The sequence below is a fragment of the Gopherus flavomarginatus genome, chromosome 9 (assembly GCF_025201925.1).
Source record: "Gopherus flavomarginatus isolate rGopFla2 chromosome 9, rGopFla2.mat.asm, whole genome shotgun sequence".
Lineage (NCBI taxonomy): Eukaryota > Metazoa > Chordata > Testudines > Testudinidae > Gopherus > Gopherus flavomarginatus.
In genome coordinates, this window is record NC_066625.1 from 50252907 (window position 1) to 50271643 (window position 18737).

The window sequence follows — 18737 nt, forward strand, 5'->3', positions numbered from 1 at the left end:
ACAAACAAAGGCTTCCCTCCACCGAGATTTGAAAGTATCCTGTCTCCTGATTGGTCCCCTGGTCAGGTGGTTGGTTCCCTGTTTGTTAAGCCTTTACAGGTAAAAGAGACATTAACCCTTAACTAACTGTTTATGACAACTCGTCACTGCACAGAGAGGGTTTCTAAGCACTAGCATTTGGGGGTAACCGAAGATTTGGGAACTCTCTTGATCCCCCTCCCATTTTAGCTGTTTTCCACTGAAAGCACCGATAATGTAGTATCCTACATAGGTTTTTATACCACACTCCTTACCACAGTCTGTGGGCACCTTCCAGTTGGGCACTAAGCAATGTGACTATGCATCTGTCCTGTGTTTGTTCTCTTATCCTCGCCCCAGAGGGAGCAGCTAGTGCAGGGGAGTGTCCTGTTTTGGTAAGGGTGATTTTAATCTGATTTTTATTAAATAAATACACTGGTTGCAGAATGGAGATCAAAGAACAATGCACCTTGCACTTCGAGCAGAAGGTGGTGAGGTTTGTGGTAGCCCTTAGTTCCTGGCCGGGGGAGTTCATTGCACAGGCTCAGATTGCCCCTGGAGAAAGGTCTGTCTCCCGCTTCACTCTTTTTATTGTTCCATTGTGACAGAGGAGCAAAGTTGTCGACAAGGTCTTCATCCCAGAGCTTAAATGGTCTTTTAGGTATCCTGGCACAGGCCTTCGAATGCTTTGAGGATAAGGACTGAGCCTTGAACTTGAGTGGAAATGCTACGGGAAGCCAGCGTAGAGAGTAGAGGACTGGTGCTCATGGCAGGCTGTGGTGTTGAGATGTGCTGCAGTGTTCTGTACTCGGAGTTTCGTGCACTGCAGGTTTCATGCCCAGGTGTATCGCATTGCTGTAGGCCAGCTGAGCGGTGATGAAGGTGTGAATAACTGAGGCCAGGCCTGATGGGATGGTGTGTCCTAGCCAGCTGGAAATGGTGGAAAGCGTTACAACCATTGTGACATGCGAGCTTGTTGTCAGTGAGGAATCCAGGAGTACTCATAAGTCGATGGACTGAATTGACCAGTTGTGGATGTGAACTTCAGCCAAAGGAGACGCCAACATGGCTGCAGACTCTTCAGAATACTTTCCCCCACCCTCCAGCATCATCTCTGTTTTGCTAGGGTTTAGCATCAACCAGCTGTTCTTCATCCAGGAGCTGATCTCATCCAAGCATTGAGTTGTCTTGGTGGTAGGCGTGTGGTCATATGTGGTGAAGGATGGGTAGAGCTGTGTGTCATCGGCATATTGCTGGCACTTGAGTCCATGTCATCTGACCTGTTCACCAAGCAGTTGGATGTAGATTTCAAAAGGGACCGGGGAGGGAATTGATCCTTGTGGAAACCCAAAGTGAGAAGTCTAGTGGTAGAGGTGCAGTTGCCTATCACTGCTTTTTGGGTGTGTTTGTACAGGAAGGACTCAAACCATTTTACCTCATTACCCTGGACTACTGTCCTCTCAGGCCGGACAGCATATTTCACAGTCATCCATGTCAAACACTGTAGAGAGGCCCAGGAGGAGGAGAATGGCTGTCTGCCCTCTGCACACTGACAGCAGGAGATCACCCATCAGTGCCATTAGGCCAGTTTCATTTCTATGTCCTAGCCTGAATCCATGTTATGCAAGGTTTAGAATGTTAACTTCAGCTAGACGAGCTTGTAGTTGGCTTTTTGCTAGCTTCTCTGTGAGCTCAGGAATGGGAGGTTTGACGTTGGGCTAGGACTGAATTATCCACGCTGGCTGCTTTTCTAGCTGCAATTTAGCCTTCAGTTGTCATCCAGTCATTCAGTTTTTTACTTTTAGCATTCATTTATTTTAGTTGTCTAGCTGCAATTTTTTGTCCTTCTCCCCTCCAATGGTGTTGTCACTAAGATGGAGAGCTCTAAGATGGGATGCCAGAGCTACTCCAGCAGGAGAACATGACTTTATTTCCTCTTTTTAACGTCCCTTCCTACAGCCCTCTCCACTACACCTCTGAATGCCAAGTCCTAGCGCCAGTCACTGGTTTGCTCAGGTCCTCTGGGAGATGGGAAGTGAGCACACAATCCTTGAAGGTTTTATAACGGTATTTATTATCTTTAAAGAGCAGGGAAATGGATCCCAAGGCAATAACCCAGAGATGAGCAACTGTTAAAGCTCAGTGGTGGGCAGGACCATCCCATGAGCTATGTGATTGGGAGATGAGAGAGCTCTGCTGGGGCCTTTTGAACCGTCCTCGCAGCTGCATGTTCACTCCCTGTCTCCTAGTGACTGGCTTGCACACTCAAAGTAGCTAGTCTCTAAGGGTGTGTCTACACTGCCATTAACCCACAGCTGCCCTGTGCCAGCTGACTCGGGCTTAGGGGCTGTTTAATTGTGGTGTAAATGTCCGGGCTCATGCTGGAGCCTGAGCTCTAGGATCCTGTGAGCTGGGAGGGTCCCAGAGCTAGGGCTGCAGCCTGATCCCGAAGGTCTACACTGCAATTAAACAGGCCTGCAGCTGAGCCTCAGGAGCCCAAGTCGGCTGGTGCGGGTGTTGAATGGCAGTGGGGAGACACCCTGAAAGGCTCAGCAGGCAGATCAACAGCTGTGTGGGGAAGCAATAGCTTTGTAGTGGATAAATAAAGGTGTTCACAGTGTGTGTGCTGGCTAACCGATTCTGGCACTCGCTTTAGCGCCGCACCAAGCAGCCGTTCTTCGCTCCTGTTTCAGACTGTTGCTAAACCCAGTCCTGTTTTGTCGTCTGTCCGTTGCCAGTGTTAAACACTGTGTGTAGTGAAGGACCCCTGCAAATTGGCCAGGCACAGTAGTAGGTGGGGTTTGCCATCCTCTAACACATGAGGAATCTTAGCTGCTCATGGAGACAGGATACTGGACTCTGATATAATCCTGTCCCGCTGAGGAAGCTCTCTGTCCTGCTGTTGCACTCTGTTTTGTTTTGGGGATGGAAGGAGAATGTTTGTTTGCAATCCACTGGTGAAATGAGTGTCCCTGAACTGCCATGACCGACTTCTTACCCTGAGATGGGTCCTCTAACCAGCAGCTGCAAGGCATTGCAGACAGAAGAGCTGCCTGGTTTCTGTAAGCTCCCAGGTAGATCACAGTGAAATCACTCAAACAGCCATTTTTCCTGCCTCCACCACCTGAGACTGGCCCTCTCCCACTGAAGTATTAATGTCAATGAGTGCAGCAGCAGGCAGTCAGAGGGGCTGTAACCTCAGCCAAGGAGGAAATGCCCTTTAGCATGGCCAGTGTGGTCAGGCTGAAGTGAAAGTGACGAGACCCAGGATAGGAATGGCCCAGTAGACATCACAATCCTGTAGCATGGGAGAGGATTCCATTCACACACACCACACTCCCCCCTGGGAGGCTGGGGACAAAGGCTAGAGCCATTCATGGTCCTTGTGGACAAAGGAAGGGGAGTAGCCAGTGCGGAGCTAATGATGATGTCATGAAGCTTGTTTTGAGGAGCTGGGATCTGTCCCTGATCTGGTCACTTGTACAGTATTTTTGTGAGTCAAACACAATCTCAGTGCAATTTTTACCCTTACTCTTCACTCCAGCCTGCCCTAGGAGTGTGTGCTGATGCAACACCATGCCTGGGAACTCGAAGTACTGATGCATCAATGACTGGGGAAGGCAGCTGAAGTCAGTGCATGCACAGCCCAGCCTTGTTGCTTCTATTTTTATATTTGTTGTAAACCAGAAGTATTTATATAGATCCAGTGAATGGTTCAAGTCCTTTTTTCTCCCCCTCAGTTGTATAACTACATCTGTTGGCCAGCGGGTGACATCTGAGGAATAGAATGCTGTCTTGCTGTAACCTATGAACATATTTTAAATAAAAACCAACATTTTCTAATGTGCCAGTGTCTGACAAGTGGTTACTGTCTTTCCGTATGTGGAGAATCCAAGCAGGGGAAAATATATAGATGCAAATCTGAGTTTAGCTGCCCTATCATCTCATATTGTCCTCTTGTGTGTTACAAACCAAGTAGGGCATGGGCAAAGCATGGATGGGAAGTCTCAAGGAAGATGCCACTGTTGGAGGGAGTGGTGATGGTGGCTCAGTGAGTAGGGCCCTTCTTGTTCTGTGTCAGTACAGAACCAAGGTTGGGCTGCTGCAGGAGGCCCTGGCCATTCATTACTGGAGGCCCCATTGTGCTCTCTGGACTGATGTCTCTTCGTCTGTGCCTGGGATCCTAGCTGCTACGGTGATGCTGATAATAACAATGAGCTCCTAGCGTAGCTCCCAGCACTGACCCAGGCAGCATGGCTGGGGCCAGGGGCCTGGAACACCCGAGTTCCAGTCCTGGCTCAGTCAGGTCCGTGCTGTGTCCCTAGTAGGCGTAAAGCCGGCAGCGTAGCTGGCCACTTCACCTCCCTTACTGCAGCCCTGGTTCTAAGTGTAGGGGGAGCAAACATAAAAAAGGTGCCCCCCCCCGGCTCCTCTTCTGGCCACACCCCCCTTGGCTCCTCCTCTGGTCTCACCCCCGTGCCCTGACTCTACCCCCTCCTTCCCCCATTGGATCCAGCCCCCTCATTGCCCCAGTGGATCCCAAGCCAGGCCTGGGGAGGAGATGCCCCTGTGCAGCAGCCTGGGCACACGGGCCATGGCCGGATGGGGCCGGGAGTACTGCAGTGCAGCGCGGAGGCTGCTGCAGCCTGTGGGGCAGCGCGATGGGTCCAGGGGCAGCGCAGAGTGGGCAGGGCATGGGTGGGCAGCACAGCCGGAGCGTGGGCTGCCCGCTGGAGACATGCGGTGGAGAGGGGCTGCGGGGGGGAGACTTGTCCCAGGCGGGGCGGCTGGCAGATGGGCGAGGAGCTGGTTGGGGTCCCCCGAACCGATAAACTTCCCCGGCGCTGTCAGGGAGCCTCACGCCTCTCCCATTCAGCTGCGCTCCAGCGGCTCCTTCCCAGCGGGACGCGCCACATGTGCCCAGGGTAGGCCGGGGGGGGCGGGAGGCTCCACGGGGAGGGCAGCACGCGTGGCCAGGCTGCTGTCTGCAATCCCCTGGCGCGGCTGGGGCCTGCTAATGGTGGCTGCAGTGATGTTGGGGCTGCGCTGAGCATGGGGTGCAGTGGGTGAGTAGCCAGCCCCCTCGCTCCTCCGGCCGCGCCCGCCACCCCTCCCATGGCTCCTCCAGCCGTGCTTCCCCCAGTGCCTACCCAGCAGGCTCTGCTTTTGGAAAATGTGCTGAGGGGAAGTGGCTGCTTCCCCTGCACCCCGCTAACTACGCTACTGAGCTCAGTGCGATCCGGGGCTTGGCTGGAGCACCTACGAACTGCAACTGGTGGTTGATTCTTGGCATCTTTTACCCATTGGGCCACCCTCTCTTTTGGGCTGCCTGGACATGAGCTGCGGTAGCCAACCTGGCCAGAGGCTTCCCAAGGCTCAGGCAAAGCCAGAAGGTCACTTGTCTCTCTCCCTGAGGCTCCTGCCATCCAGTAGGGAAGAAGGCAAAGCAGTGCCATAACAAGGCCGACTAAAGCTGAGGGGCGCAGAAAGGCCCAAGAGCGTCCCTGCCATAACAAAAGCTGCTGCTGCCTTGGCAACAGGATGCCAGCAGGCAGCCGAGCAGCCGGCTGAGGCAGCTGCTGCACATCAGGAGGGCGAGGGAGAGGAGAGGAGGGGCACACACGTGTTTCTCAGCCTTCCCCTCCCCCAGCACCCACCTGGAGGAGACTCCGAGGGGGCTTCCGGTGGAAGACACAGGATCATCTGCAACCAGTGGATCTCACTCACCTGAGCAGCTTCTAGGGCTTCAGTGAGTGTTTGACCCTGTGATCTGCCACCATTCCTGCAAACTGGGCAAGGGGCAGCCCCATCCCCTACCCCCAGTGAGGCTACAGTGAGGGGCAGCAGGGGAGGAAGGAAGCCACACGTAATGGCAGTCCCATCCCTCCCAGAACCCACACCCCCTCTCCAGCCTCCAAATTCTGTCCCAGAGCCTGCCCTGCCCTCCACACTCCCTTCCAGAGCCTGCATCCCTCCACCCATCCGGCACCCCACCCTGTGCCCCAGCCTGGAGCCTGCACCCAGTACCCAAACTCCCTCCCAGAGCCTGCACCCCTCCACCCATCCTGCACTTCCACCCTGTGGCCCAGCCTGGACCCTCCACCCAGTACCCAAACTCCATGCCAGAGCCTGCACCTCCAGACTCCATCCCGGAGCCCAACCTCTCAACTGTCCTACACCCCAATCCCCTGCCCCAACCCAGGACCTGCATCCCAGACCTCCTCCCCTCACCCAAACTCCCTTGCAGAGCGTTAGGCAGATGTGGGGCAGAGTTTGGGGGCAGGAGGGCTCTAAGCATTCTGGGCACCACCAAAATTTCTACAAACCTGCTGCCTCTGATACTTGGAGTGGGAGTGAGGAGGCATGCGGCGAGTCAGTGGATGGAGGGGGGGGGCATCCATTTTCAGTATTTTAATTTTTGGTACTGTATTGATTGACTGCTGTGTGCATTAATATAGTGACCCCCTGGGTCTTTGAATGAGGCTTTATATTTGGGGGTGGGGGGATGAGGAGGTGAGCGGCAAGTCGGTGGCTGGAGAGGGGCAAATCTCCCAGGTTCAAAATCTGAGATTGTGTCTGTTGGTCCTTTATACTGCTTTTCTCTGGGCTGGGGGTTGTCCCAATGCTGCAAAAAGGGTGTTACCAAAGGAAGGTGCTTGCTTCTAACCCCCTAGGCCATTAGTATGTCTGCTCTTTTCTAGTCAGACCACTTGACAAGTTTGATTGTACTTGATCTGGCTCCCAGCCCCTCTCCAAGGGTTGCAGCTGTCTGGAGGTGCCTGCCACACCTTCCTCATTCACACCTCATTCATTCAACAGGACAATTGATTATAAAGTTGGGGGGAAGATCTTATTCTACTTCTAGCAAAAAGACATTTTTCTTTTACCGTAATTATACTACCTTATACAAAAATGCATAAAGCAGAGATTTATCTACAAGTGCATTGATTGATTGATGTGTGCAGTAATATAGTGACCCCTGGGTCTTTGAATAAGGCTTTATACTTGGGGAGGAAGAGGTGAGGGGATGAGCGGCGAGTTGGGGTCCAGCAGGTGGGCAAGTGGCGGGTCGGCAAAGAGTCGAGCAGTGAGCCAGCAGGGGTTCTTGGGGTGGGCATGGGGGTTTCTGGCAGGGGAGGGAGAAGGTGAAAGGAGGCAAGTGGTGGGTGAGGGACTGACTAGGAGGGATGCAGCAAGCCAGCAGGGGGCTAGGGAGTGAAGAGGGGTGTGATGATGGGGCCGAGCAGGGGAGGGGTGGGTCCTATTTTACTGCTGTGATCCGGTCACCCTATGGGTGCCATTTCTTCACCACACACACCCCTTCCTTTTTGGCCCACAGCTGTTTTGGTGGGGTGCCGCTGGGGAAGGAGGGTTTGTTTCTGCAGGGCTGGGCAGTGTTTTGGGGGGGGGCGCTTGGGGGGGTGTTTTGGGGGGGGCAGCGCTGGGGGGGCAATTGTATATTCTTGCCTCTGGTACAAAAAATAGCTAGTTACGGCTCTGAGGCAAAGGAGCAGTCAGAGCTCCTCCTGTTCTGCAGCTGGTGGCTGCGGGGGAGCTGCTGAACAGCAGCAGGGAAGAGAAGCAACTGCTGGGAGTGCTCCTGGCTCACATCACTGCTGCTCCTGGGGCTGCAGTGGAGGTGGCAGCAGCCCCTTCCTAGCTACCAGGCCTCATTCTTCTGCTTAAAAACAACAGGTCACGGCGCAGGGACACATCATAATCAACTGCACGTTTCCTTCTTAGCACGGTTGGCCGGACAGTGGTGGCATGGCATTTGCATGGTGTTTTGGCTCTATAAATCCTAGGCCTTAATGAGGAGAAAATATAGGTGCGAGGGAACGTTCACTGGAAGAAATGCAGCGTCCTGGCTCTGAGCGCAGACCTACCCTCCCAATGATAAGGAAAGGAAACCAGCTTATTTCTCGTAATGCAGACAAGAAAGGAAAAGTGTGTCAAATGCCTGGGAGACTTGCTGGTTAGGCATTGGCTTCTCCCCTGTTGCCATGATACTGAATAACAGTAACTGAATAATAGCTGGGGTGAGAGCAGAGGCAGGTTTGCAGGTGTTGAGGATGGGAACTCCCACTGTGTGTGGGGTGTAGCCTTTTATTTTAGTTCAAGTGTATTTACTAATGGTATGTTACACCACAGTGGGTTTGGCTCTAGTGGCTACAGGCTCGAGCTCAGTGGAGTGAAAGTCACCTCTGCTACTTGTTCCAGATCTAGAGCCTCAGCGATCACATGAAAACCAGTCACAAGAACAATGTCTAACATCCTTTTTCAAGTTTATTAGAGTTACCAACAAAGTTATGATTAGCCAAGCATAGATAAATCCTACACATAATTATAATGATCATTAGCAGGGGTGGGCAAACTGTTTCCTCTGAGGGTCACATCTGGATATAGAATTGTATGGTGGGCTATGAATGCTAACAAAATTGGGGCTGGAATGTGGGAGGGGGGTGAGGGCTTGGGATGGGGGTGTGGGCTTTGGAGTGGGACAAGAAATGAGTTCAGGGTGTGGGGCTGTGGGGATGGAGTGTGTGTGTGGGGGAGGTGAGGGCTCCGGCTGCGGGTGCAGGCTCTGCGGTGGGACTGAGGATGAGGGGTTTGATGTGTAAGAGGGTGCTCTGGGCTAGGACCAAGGGGTTTGATGAGTGGAAGGAGGATCAGGGCTGGGGCAGGGGATTGAGGCACGGGGGGGTGAGGCTCTAGCTAGGGGTACAGGCTCTGGGGTGGGGCTGAAGATGAGGGGTTTGGTGTGTAGGAGGGTGATCAGAGGTGGGATGGGGGTTGGGGCACGGGGGGGGGCAGCTCAGGGGTGCAGGTTCCAGGCAGCACTTACCTCAAACAGCTCCCAGAAGCAGTGGCATGTCCCCCCTCTGGCTCCTATGCGGAGGCACGGTCAGGCAGCTCTGCTGCATGCTGCCCTGTCCGCTGGTGCCACCCCTGGAGCTCCCATTGGCCGTGGTTCCTGGCCAATGAGATTTGTGGGGGCGTCGCTTGAGGCAGGGGCAACATGTGAAGCGGAGCCCCCTGGCTGCCCCTATGTGTAGGAGCCAGAAAGGGGACATGCTGCTGCTTCTGGGAGCCATGCAGAGCAGCCCCCAACCCTGCTCCCCAGCTGGTGCGCCGGAGCGGGGCAAACTCCAGAACTTGCTCCCTGGCAGGAGCTCAAGGGCTGGATTAAAATGGCTGGCGGACCAGATGCAGCCCGTGGACCATAATTTGCCCACCCCTGTCCTAGATAGTCTTGTGGTCTGATGTGGCTCTCCTGGCTTGATCATCAGTAGAGGGATGGTTCCTGGTGGAGTTTTCCTATGGGGAACTCAGTTTTCCCAATCTGGGCACCCACTTTTATAATGTGATTCTGACTGTACCTCATACCCTGCAACTATGTGTGAAAGTGTCAACCCTCTTTATTTCTTATTGCATTGTGCTCCCAAAGAATATTGGAGTACCCTGTTTTCTATAGCTTATGCCTAGTTCCTTATATCCTCATTAGCATTGATGCACAGTCTGTGTCCTGAAGTTAAGGCCCGTGTTAGTATCTTTAGGGCATTTTGTGATCTAAAATTAATCTTACGGGCTAACTTTTCACAATACCATTCATTGGTACATCTTTTCCTCTAATTGTGGGTCATTCTTTGGTCACTTATTTATGTCAAGTGTTTCTTAACACTAAGCCTAGTATGGCTAAGATAAAATCTTAACAGGTCTCAGCCTGTAAACCCTGCATTTCAACCCTACTTGGATACTTAATTGATACTTATCCCTTCTAGCTACCAATCAGTTTTTTTCAGGTTAGGGCCCTGCATTGGTAATGGCAGGGAGCTAGGCATTTCTTAAATGAAAAAACAGCTAATTGTTAAAAATGTCTGCCCTGGGGCCATGAGCTGATGCAGCCTGGTGTCCTCTTCAGGGCAGACATTGATGGGCACACGGACCAGGGGCTAGTACCCCCTTCATGCAATTATTCCAGGGGCTAATGTGTAGTTCCATCCCCACAATATTATACGGAGGTGAGAGCAGGACCCAGAGGGTCCCTGTGTGCAGGGAACCCAGCTAGGGTTACCACTTGGCCAGTATTTGACCAGCCTGACAGGTTTTGTTAAGGGATTTGCCAATTGCCAGAAAAGTTATTTAATCTGCCAGGTTTGTTTTAACAGGGGTCTAAAGATTTGCATTATTATTACAATACACTGGGACACCTAATGTTAATGTGTCCAGCTAAAGACGCTGCAGTGTTCCCACTTTCACAGTTTGTGGTAACAGATTAAAACTGTTGCGAGTTGTGAGTCACATAAGTGTGAGGAGCTATGCAAGGCATAGTAAATAATGGAAGATCAGGGCAATGGTGCAACTGAGCCTACAACACTCCTCACCCCACCCCAGAAAATAAAGCTCACATTCAATGATAACTGGCTACATGAAATCAAAGAGGAAGACTGGCTGGCAAAATATGCTGATAAAACAAACACCAGTTTATCAATCTTATCTGTAGGTGTTATCTCTCTAGATAATGTAAGGGTCTGGGGGGGGGGGGGTTTGCAGAGTTGCCTTGTGGTTGGGTTTTGGGCTTGCAGTGGGCTTGCCTCCTAGGGGTTTGCCTTTTTTTTTTTTTTTTTTTTTTTTTTTTTTTTGTGCATTGCAAAGCTGGTAACCCTAACCCTGGAGGAGGGGCTGGAGCAGCTGCCACATGGCTAGCTGCAGCCATCTGGGCTGGTGTGCCAGGTGGATGCAGGGGGTAGCACAGTCTATCACCCCAGGCAGCCAAGGGCAGGTTGCTGTTCATGTGACTCACTAGCAGCTGGCCCTGCCTGGGCCGGCCTTCCAGCCACCAGAAGACACCCACCTCCAGGAGGGGCAGGAGCACATGTACCAGCCACCAGCATAGGCAGGGGCGCCAGCTACCGATGCATTGCCATAGGAATGGCAATAGGCCTAGCCAGGGATGCCCTTTGAGCCAGCTCCTGCAGAGTCTCAGTAGCTCCCCTCACGTCTTCTCCTATTCCACTGCCCCTCCCATGCACTGAGAGCTTCCATCTCCCCACCCCACATAACATCCTCCCATTCCTCTCAATGGAGCATGTATTGTGGGGAGTGTAATTGTAACCCTTCTGCCAGGTGGAGCCAGCAGAAACAAGGGCCAGGTTCAGTATTTAGTGGGTTCCTTTTCAATAACACAACACAAAACTGGCTTGAGCCCCCCGCCCAGTGACCTGGACAATTACACACCACTCCTGGGTGCCTCTAAGAGGCAATCCTTCCTCTCTTGCAAGCACAGAGTCTGTGTGTAGCAAAAACTTTTAATAAAAGGAGGGAAGTAACTCAGCATTCACTTGGGGAAACACCACACTTAGGGTTCATAAACATAAATCATGAGGAAAAGACCTACCCCTCAAGTAAGTTGGGCAGTGTCCTTTTCCCATCTGGGTCTTAAGTCCAGCAACCCAAAAGCCCCTCTAATGTGCCTGTCCCTTCTTTGCACCCAATTCATAGTTGCTGTTGATGGCCAGTGCAGCCTGAGTTCAGAGGTTCAGCCACAGAGTTCTCCTCCCACCCTGTGTGGAAGGGGGTGGGGGGAGTAAGGAGTCACCTTACACGCTCTGCTGCTCAGGCACTCACTCATTGCCCCAAAAGCCAATTGCCAAACATGTGTGGGGTTCTTCTCTGGCCTTCTCTGCCAGCTTCCCTGCTGGTTGCTTGCCACATACCTCTCTGCCATTCACCCTGCTGGCTGTACCTCCCCAACAGCTGCCCATGCCTCCCCGCCAGCCACGCATTTCCACTACCCATTCACCGAGATATTTTCAGAGCCCTGCACTCAACACAGTGCTCAGTGATTTTGGCTGTTAGTGGAGGAGCCTCACTGCTGGTACACACAGGGCACTCTTTTGCAATAGAGACACTGTTTTAAAGTAGATGTAATACTTAAACCTAAGTATGACTGATTTTATCTCTATATGACTCTTAATTAAGCCTAAATTAATTTATTTAATGTACTATGGAGAGAAACAGGATCAAACACTGCCCACACCACCAAATACAAATTCCCCACTCTTCCTCAACCTACTGGGCTTTGGAAACCATGTCCCCTGCCTAGCAAGTGACATTCAGTTGAGGATGAGTCCCTCCATTGGGGTATGCCAGGTACAGTTCTGCTGCCCTCAGTTCATACAACAAGGATAACAACCCTTTATTACTCCTGTCCCAATAACAAGGAGACTGGGGCTCCAACACCAGCCACAAGTGATCATTTGGGCAAGCAATCCCATCATGCTGAGTGCCTAGGCAGGGTGGGTGTGCCCATGCAAACGAGATCAGCTCCTGAAGTCTTTTCCACAGCGCACCACTAGATGTCAAGGGAGAGATCATTCAGCCTCTGCTTACATCACGATAGCTGTGGACCAAAGGCTTTTGCTGCTGAACTTTTTAGTGGCCCCACAGAGCTACGCTGAGCTCATAGGCAGCGGTCACATAGCAGATCATCCCTTCCCCTCCTCCCACTGCACAAACCAAGGACACTGGCACTGTGTCCTGGCTGCAGAGCAGCGTGCATAGGGGCACATAGATCCCATCCTCCCACCACCCTTTGTTGGGAAGGAAAAAGGGTCAGTCCATAGCAAAGGAAACCACTCGGGAAAGTAACTGCAGCTAAAACCATTTGAGTTGTGGTTTTGGAAGGCCTGGGAAGGACAGCTCCAGTCAGTCAAATGTCTGCCTGGAGGTCCCCGTGTGGTATGCTCCTGGCCTGCTTTGCAGCAGCAGGGCTGAGCAGCCCCAATGGGCCAATTCATTGCAAGGGGAACACTAGACAGAGGCAAATGCGTAGGTTCTGTCCACACTAGCAAAAAGAAGACCCTGTGATTTCTCCCTAGTTCCCTGGCAGTAGCAATTGTGCGAACTTCGGTATAGCTGGAACTTGGGTGTTTTTACCACCCTGCCCTCTACACTCACTGGGTCTCCCCATGCCCCTGAGCTGTTTGCATTGGGGCTTGCTTGAAAGAGGAGCTGGTGTATAAAAAGCCCACCACTTTCAGTGCTTTCTTTTATTAGTGGTTCAGGTGGAGATGGGCCTGAACCAAACCCCTCAGGTCCAAACACCCACAGGCTTTGGGGAACTTCAGTCAGGGCCTGGAGCTTGCACCCCGGGCCCATCTCTGGTCCCAGTGTTAGTGTTTGAGTGAGTGTGGCTCTCCTGCTAGGCTGGGACATCCAGCTCCTGGCCCCTGCTGCGAAGCCTTCAGCCTCTTCTAAAAGCAGGAACTAACTCTTCATTCACCACCAGATTAAATGGAGAGAGGCGGCACAGGCTGTTCTCTAAGTCCAGCCCCTGAACGTTGAAATGTTAGCACAGCTGGCAGCATCCATTGTGGCAGACAAGTGAAAGGCCAATGTGTCTGAATCTGATTTGTACAACGGTCCCATCTTAACTGTTCTTCCAAATGATTGCTTATTGCTAACAACCGCTAACCTCATGAGTCAGAGCCTTGGCTTTCCCACAATAGCAACATCAGTCATTTAAAAGCAACCAACCAACCCTCCCCACATAGGCCTACTACTTGGGAGGAGAGAAGAAAGTGCTTGGAGGTGCTCAGCGTGACGAGAGTCATATAAGTTTCTAGATGAACAGATGGATTTAAAGGAGAAATGTTCTTAATAAAACTGTAGGTTTCTCTGCAGTGGCTTGAATTATTTGTTCATTACTGAGAAAAGCCTGAAAAGTAAGGAGGCTTTAGTGCAGGGGTAGGCAACCTATGGCACACGTGCCGAAGGTAGCACGCAAGCTGATTTTCAGTGGCACTCACACTGCCCAGGTCCTGGCCACCGGTCTGGGGGGCTCTGCATTTTAATTTAATTTTAAATGAAGCTTCTTAAACATTTTAAAAACCTTATTTACTTTACATACAACAATAGTTTAGTTATATATTATAAACTTATAGAGAGAGACCTTCTAAAAACGTTACAATGGATTACTGGCACTTGAAACCTTAAATTAGAGTGAATAAATGAAGACTTGGCACACCACTTCTGAAAGGTTGCCGACCCCTGCTTTAGTGTCATGTAAAAAGGAGATTTACACATTCAATGGCAGTAAAGAACACAAAATCCGCAGGTTGACTTCAAAGAAAGCAAGTTACCCTAAATGGACGGGCTGGTGATTCCTTTATCTATCTAAACTGTTTTTCAATGGTTTTCTTGTGTTAATTTAGTGTTGATGCAAAGCATAACGGTACTGGCATGAATGTGTGGTTAAAACATTGGCTTGGGACCCAAGAGAGCTGGGATCTGTTCCTGACCGACTCTATGATCTCACCAAAAGCTTTTAAGCAAAGTAAGCTGTCATGGGATAAGAGGAAAGGTCCTCTCGTGGATCAGTAACTGGTTAAAAGATAGGAAGCAAAGGGTAGGAATAAATGGTCAGTTTTCACAATGGAGAAAGGTAAATAGCGAGTGTCCCCAGGGATCTGTACTGGGACCAGTGCTGTTCAACATATTCATAAATTAGCTGGAAAAGGGTTAATCAGTGTGGTGGAAAAGTTTGCAGGTGATACAGAATTACTCAAGATAGTTAAATCCAAAGCTGACTGTGAAGAGTTACAAAGGGATTTCACAAAACTGGGTGACTGGGCAACAAAATGGCAGATGAAATACATAGATAAATGCTAAGTAATGCATATTGGAAAACATAATCTCAAACATATGTACAAAATGATGGGGTCTAAATTAGCTGTTACCACTCAAAAAAGAGATCTTGGCTTCATTGCGGAGAGTTTTCTGAAAGGATCCACTCAATGTACAGCGGCAGTCAAAAAAAATAAGATACTGTTAGAAACCATTAGGAAAGAGACAGCAGAAAATATCATAGTGCCACTATTTAAATTCATGGGTCGCACACACCTTGAATATTGCATGCAGTTCCAGTCATCCTATTTCAGAAAAGATATGTTAGAATTGGAAAAAGTACAGAGAAGGGCAATAAAAATGATTAGAGGGATGGATCAGCTTCATATGAGGAGTGATTATAAACACTGGCCCTGTTCAGCTTGGAAAAGAGACGTCTCGGGGATACGAGAGATGCCTATAAAATCATGAATGGTATGGAGAAAGTGAATAAGAAAGTGTTATTTACACCTTCTCAAAACACACAAACCGGGGTCACTCAATGAAATTAATAGGAAGCAGGTTTAAAACAAAAATAAGGAAGTATTTCTTCACACAACACACAGTCAGCCTGTGGAACTCTTTGCCAGAGGATGTTGTAAATGTAGACCATGTTATCAAAAGGGAGAATCTGGAATAGACTCTACAAGCCCAGTCCCACCATTATATGAAAGGAGCCTGGCAAAGAATCTAACAAACTTATTGAAGCAGCAAAGAGTCCTGTGGCACCTTATAGACTAACGGACGTATTGGAGCATGAGCTTTCGTGGGTGAATACCCACTTCGTCAGTCACGCTCCAATACGTCTGTTAGTCTATAAGAGCATGACTCTTTGCTGCTTTTACAGATCCAGACTAACGCGGCTACCCCTCTGAAACTTGTTGAGTCTACCAACTACCATGTTGTTGCCAAGTACCGACAATATGCTGTTGGCCAAGTGGCAGGAACCCCAGGAGGTCATTTGCCAAAGGGGGAATGTGCACTATGACAGTGGTTCTCAACCAGGGGTCTGGGGCCTCCTGGGGGGCTGCAAGCAGGTTTCAGGGGGTCCACCAAGCTGGGCCAGCGTTAGACTTGCTGGGGCCCAGGGCAGAAAGCTGAAGCCCCAGCACATGAGGCTGAAGCCCGGAGCCCCAAGTCCCGCCACCCAGGGCTGAAGCTGAAGCCTGGGTAACTTAGCTTCACAGGTCCCCCTGTGGCATGGGGCCCCATACAGTTACTCTGCTTGCTACCCCCTAACGCTGGTCCTGGCTTTTATATGCAGAAAAACAGATGTTGTGGTACCAGGGGGCCGTGGAGTTTTAATCGGGTGTTGGGGGAGCCTCGGAAAGAAAAAGTCTGAGAACCCCTGGACTATGAGATCTGTTGCTTGGATAAGAAAAAGGAAAAACAATTTTTCCATATGAACTAGTTAAAGGCTTGGAAAGCACAGGAGGGACTATTTATAGACCTCAAGACATGCTATATGACTTGGGACTGGAAGCGCAGCCTCCAACAGCCCCTGCAGACATTCCCATAGTAGACAGGTGCCCTACACGCCTGTGATAGCATGCTGGGAACCTGTTGGGATACTTTGGTGATCTCTTCTCCTCTCAACTGGGTCAAACCCACCTCCTGACCCACCACATCCAGATAAACCTGGGGGGGCCAAACCTGAACATAGGATCAACAGAGTTCCAGAGAAACTCTGAGTAGCTTTAGAACAGGAGGTTCCTGCAGTGCTAGAACTGGGCATCATTGAAGAGTCCCAAAGTCCTTCGTGCAGTGCGGTGCTACTGGTGCCCAAACCAAATGGCACAACCTAGTTCTGTGTGGATTTCAGGGCCTTGAATGCAGCCTCACAATTTGATGCTTATCCTGTGCCCCAAGTTGATGAACTCTTGGATCAGCTTGGAAAAGTGAAGTTCATTATGACGTTGAATTTACCCCTTAGAGCTGACTCCCAGCTTTGCCACCCATTTAGGGCTGTTCTATTTTATAACCCATGCCCTTCAGATTGCATTGGGTGCTGCCCACCTTTCAAAGACTAATGGATCATGTATTTCATCACCAAAGGCAATCTGCAGCTGCCTATCTAGACAATGTAGGGGTCTTCAGTGAAGACAGTCAATCATACTTAGTGCACGCAACATTGGTTCTGCAATCACTGAAGAAGGCTGGGCTTCCAGCACCCATGAAAAAATGTAAATTTTGCCTGCAGGAGACTTAATATCTTGAGTATCTTGCACGGAATGGGAAAATGCAACCTCTGCAAGATAAAACAGAGGCATTGGGAAAAACTTCCATCCCCCAAACAAAAAAACGTGTGTGCCTTTTTAGGCCTGGCCAGCTATTATTGTCTGTTTATTTGCCATTTTGCAGAACTAGCCACACCATTGATGGGTCTTACCAGGACGTCTGCACCAAAAACAGTACAGTGGACATGGGACTGTCATGGTGTTTCAAAATATAAAAGACATTTTGGGGGAACAACCAGTGCTCTGGTGCAGAGATTCTTCACTACCTTTTACTTTATACACAGACTCTTCCACCATAAGTTTGGGGGCCGTAATGTCTTAAAATTTTCAAGGAACAGAGCATCCGATCTTCTGCTTAAGCAGGAAGCTCCAGCAACATGAGACTAAGTATTCCACCATAGGAAAGGAATTCTGGGCAGTAGTGGCACTGCGCTGTTATCTCCTCGGAACCCCGTTCAAACTACTTACGGCCCATGCTCCTTGAAATAGACACAAGCAATGAAAGATACTAACCCACGAATTACATGGTAGTATCTGGCACTACAACTTTACGCCTTTACAATAGGGCAGTGCCCAGGGTCCCAGCATGACAACGCACATTTCTTTTCCCAAACAGAGAGAGATCTTGTTCTTGGGAAGAATCCCTATCCCAAAATCTTTCAGGAGGGGGAGGTATGTGATAAGGCCCCATGCTGGAGGCCCTGTAGTCCTACTCACCCAGCCTAAGAGAAGAGCAGTGAAGTGGGTCCTCCAGCCTGCCTAAAATGAGCCCAGCAGACTCAGCTAAAAAGAGCTGCAGGGCTTTAGCAGGTCAATTCCTGCCTGCAATCAGAGAGGTGAAGAAGGGTGTGCCTCTCTGGCCAAAGGAGCTCAATAGGCTGCATTTACTGGACCTGGGAGAGAGAGGACTTGAGAACTGTAACTCTAAGGTAATGGGGGAAGATAAAAGGACCAAGCGGGAAAAGGCCCAGAGAAAACAGCAGCAACTAATTAAGGGAGGCTATTCGTGGCTGTTGTGGATAGGATCTGTTGATTATTTGTATAGTCAATTGCTTGACCACAATTTAGTTTGTTATTTTGTTATGAAATATACTCAAGAAGAGACCAAATAACCAGTGTCAGTCAGGAAAAAGGCTCTATATGGTAGCAGTCTCCAAAGAGCAGTCCTGAGAAGCAGTGTTACATTTATCTTAAGCAGGTGTGCTTCCCCAAAGTTCCATCCCTAAAGTCATCTCTTTATACCCTTCTTGTACATCGGTAAAAGGCCACCTGAAACTAGATTCACTTAATTAGTTTTTTACTATGTTTGTTTCTGGTACCATGGTGCAACCATTTATCTCTTGTTCTGAACCCATGCTCTCCAGGTCATGATCCACCCTTATCTTTGTTCTGGGTACATACATTTCAGGTACTAAGGGACACCTCCTAGGCCTGTATCAGGAAATATGTTTGTGAAGGTAACACCCTTTTCGTTGCTATGAGGAAACAATTATATGTCCTGATATTGACAGTTTTCCTTTCTACTTAAGCCTAAATTTACTTCCTCTAATGCTAGGTGTTATGGGATACTTAGGATAAGTGAACAGGCTTATGATAAAGGTATAGGCCAATTTGTGCTATATAATTGCTATATTAATCCTTAATATGTATAATTATTGTATGCTTGGAATATATATATTGCAGATAGTATTATCAGCATAATATATATGTATGCTAGTCAGCACTTATTAGTCAACAGGTCTCTGGGCTGGAACCTGGAGTAATGGATGGGCCTGGGTTCCCCCACTGGCCAAGCATCGTAAACCCTGAGCAAAG

At 49.9% G+C, this 18737-nt stretch overlaps 1 protein-coding gene across 1 annotated transcript in view; it reads left to right on the forward strand.

Moving 5' to 3' along the window:
- The window catches only part of MYO9A (myosin IXA), a 566016-nt gene that overhangs the window by 85558 nt on the left and 461721 nt on the right, over positions 1-18737 (forward strand). The window lies entirely within an intron of this gene.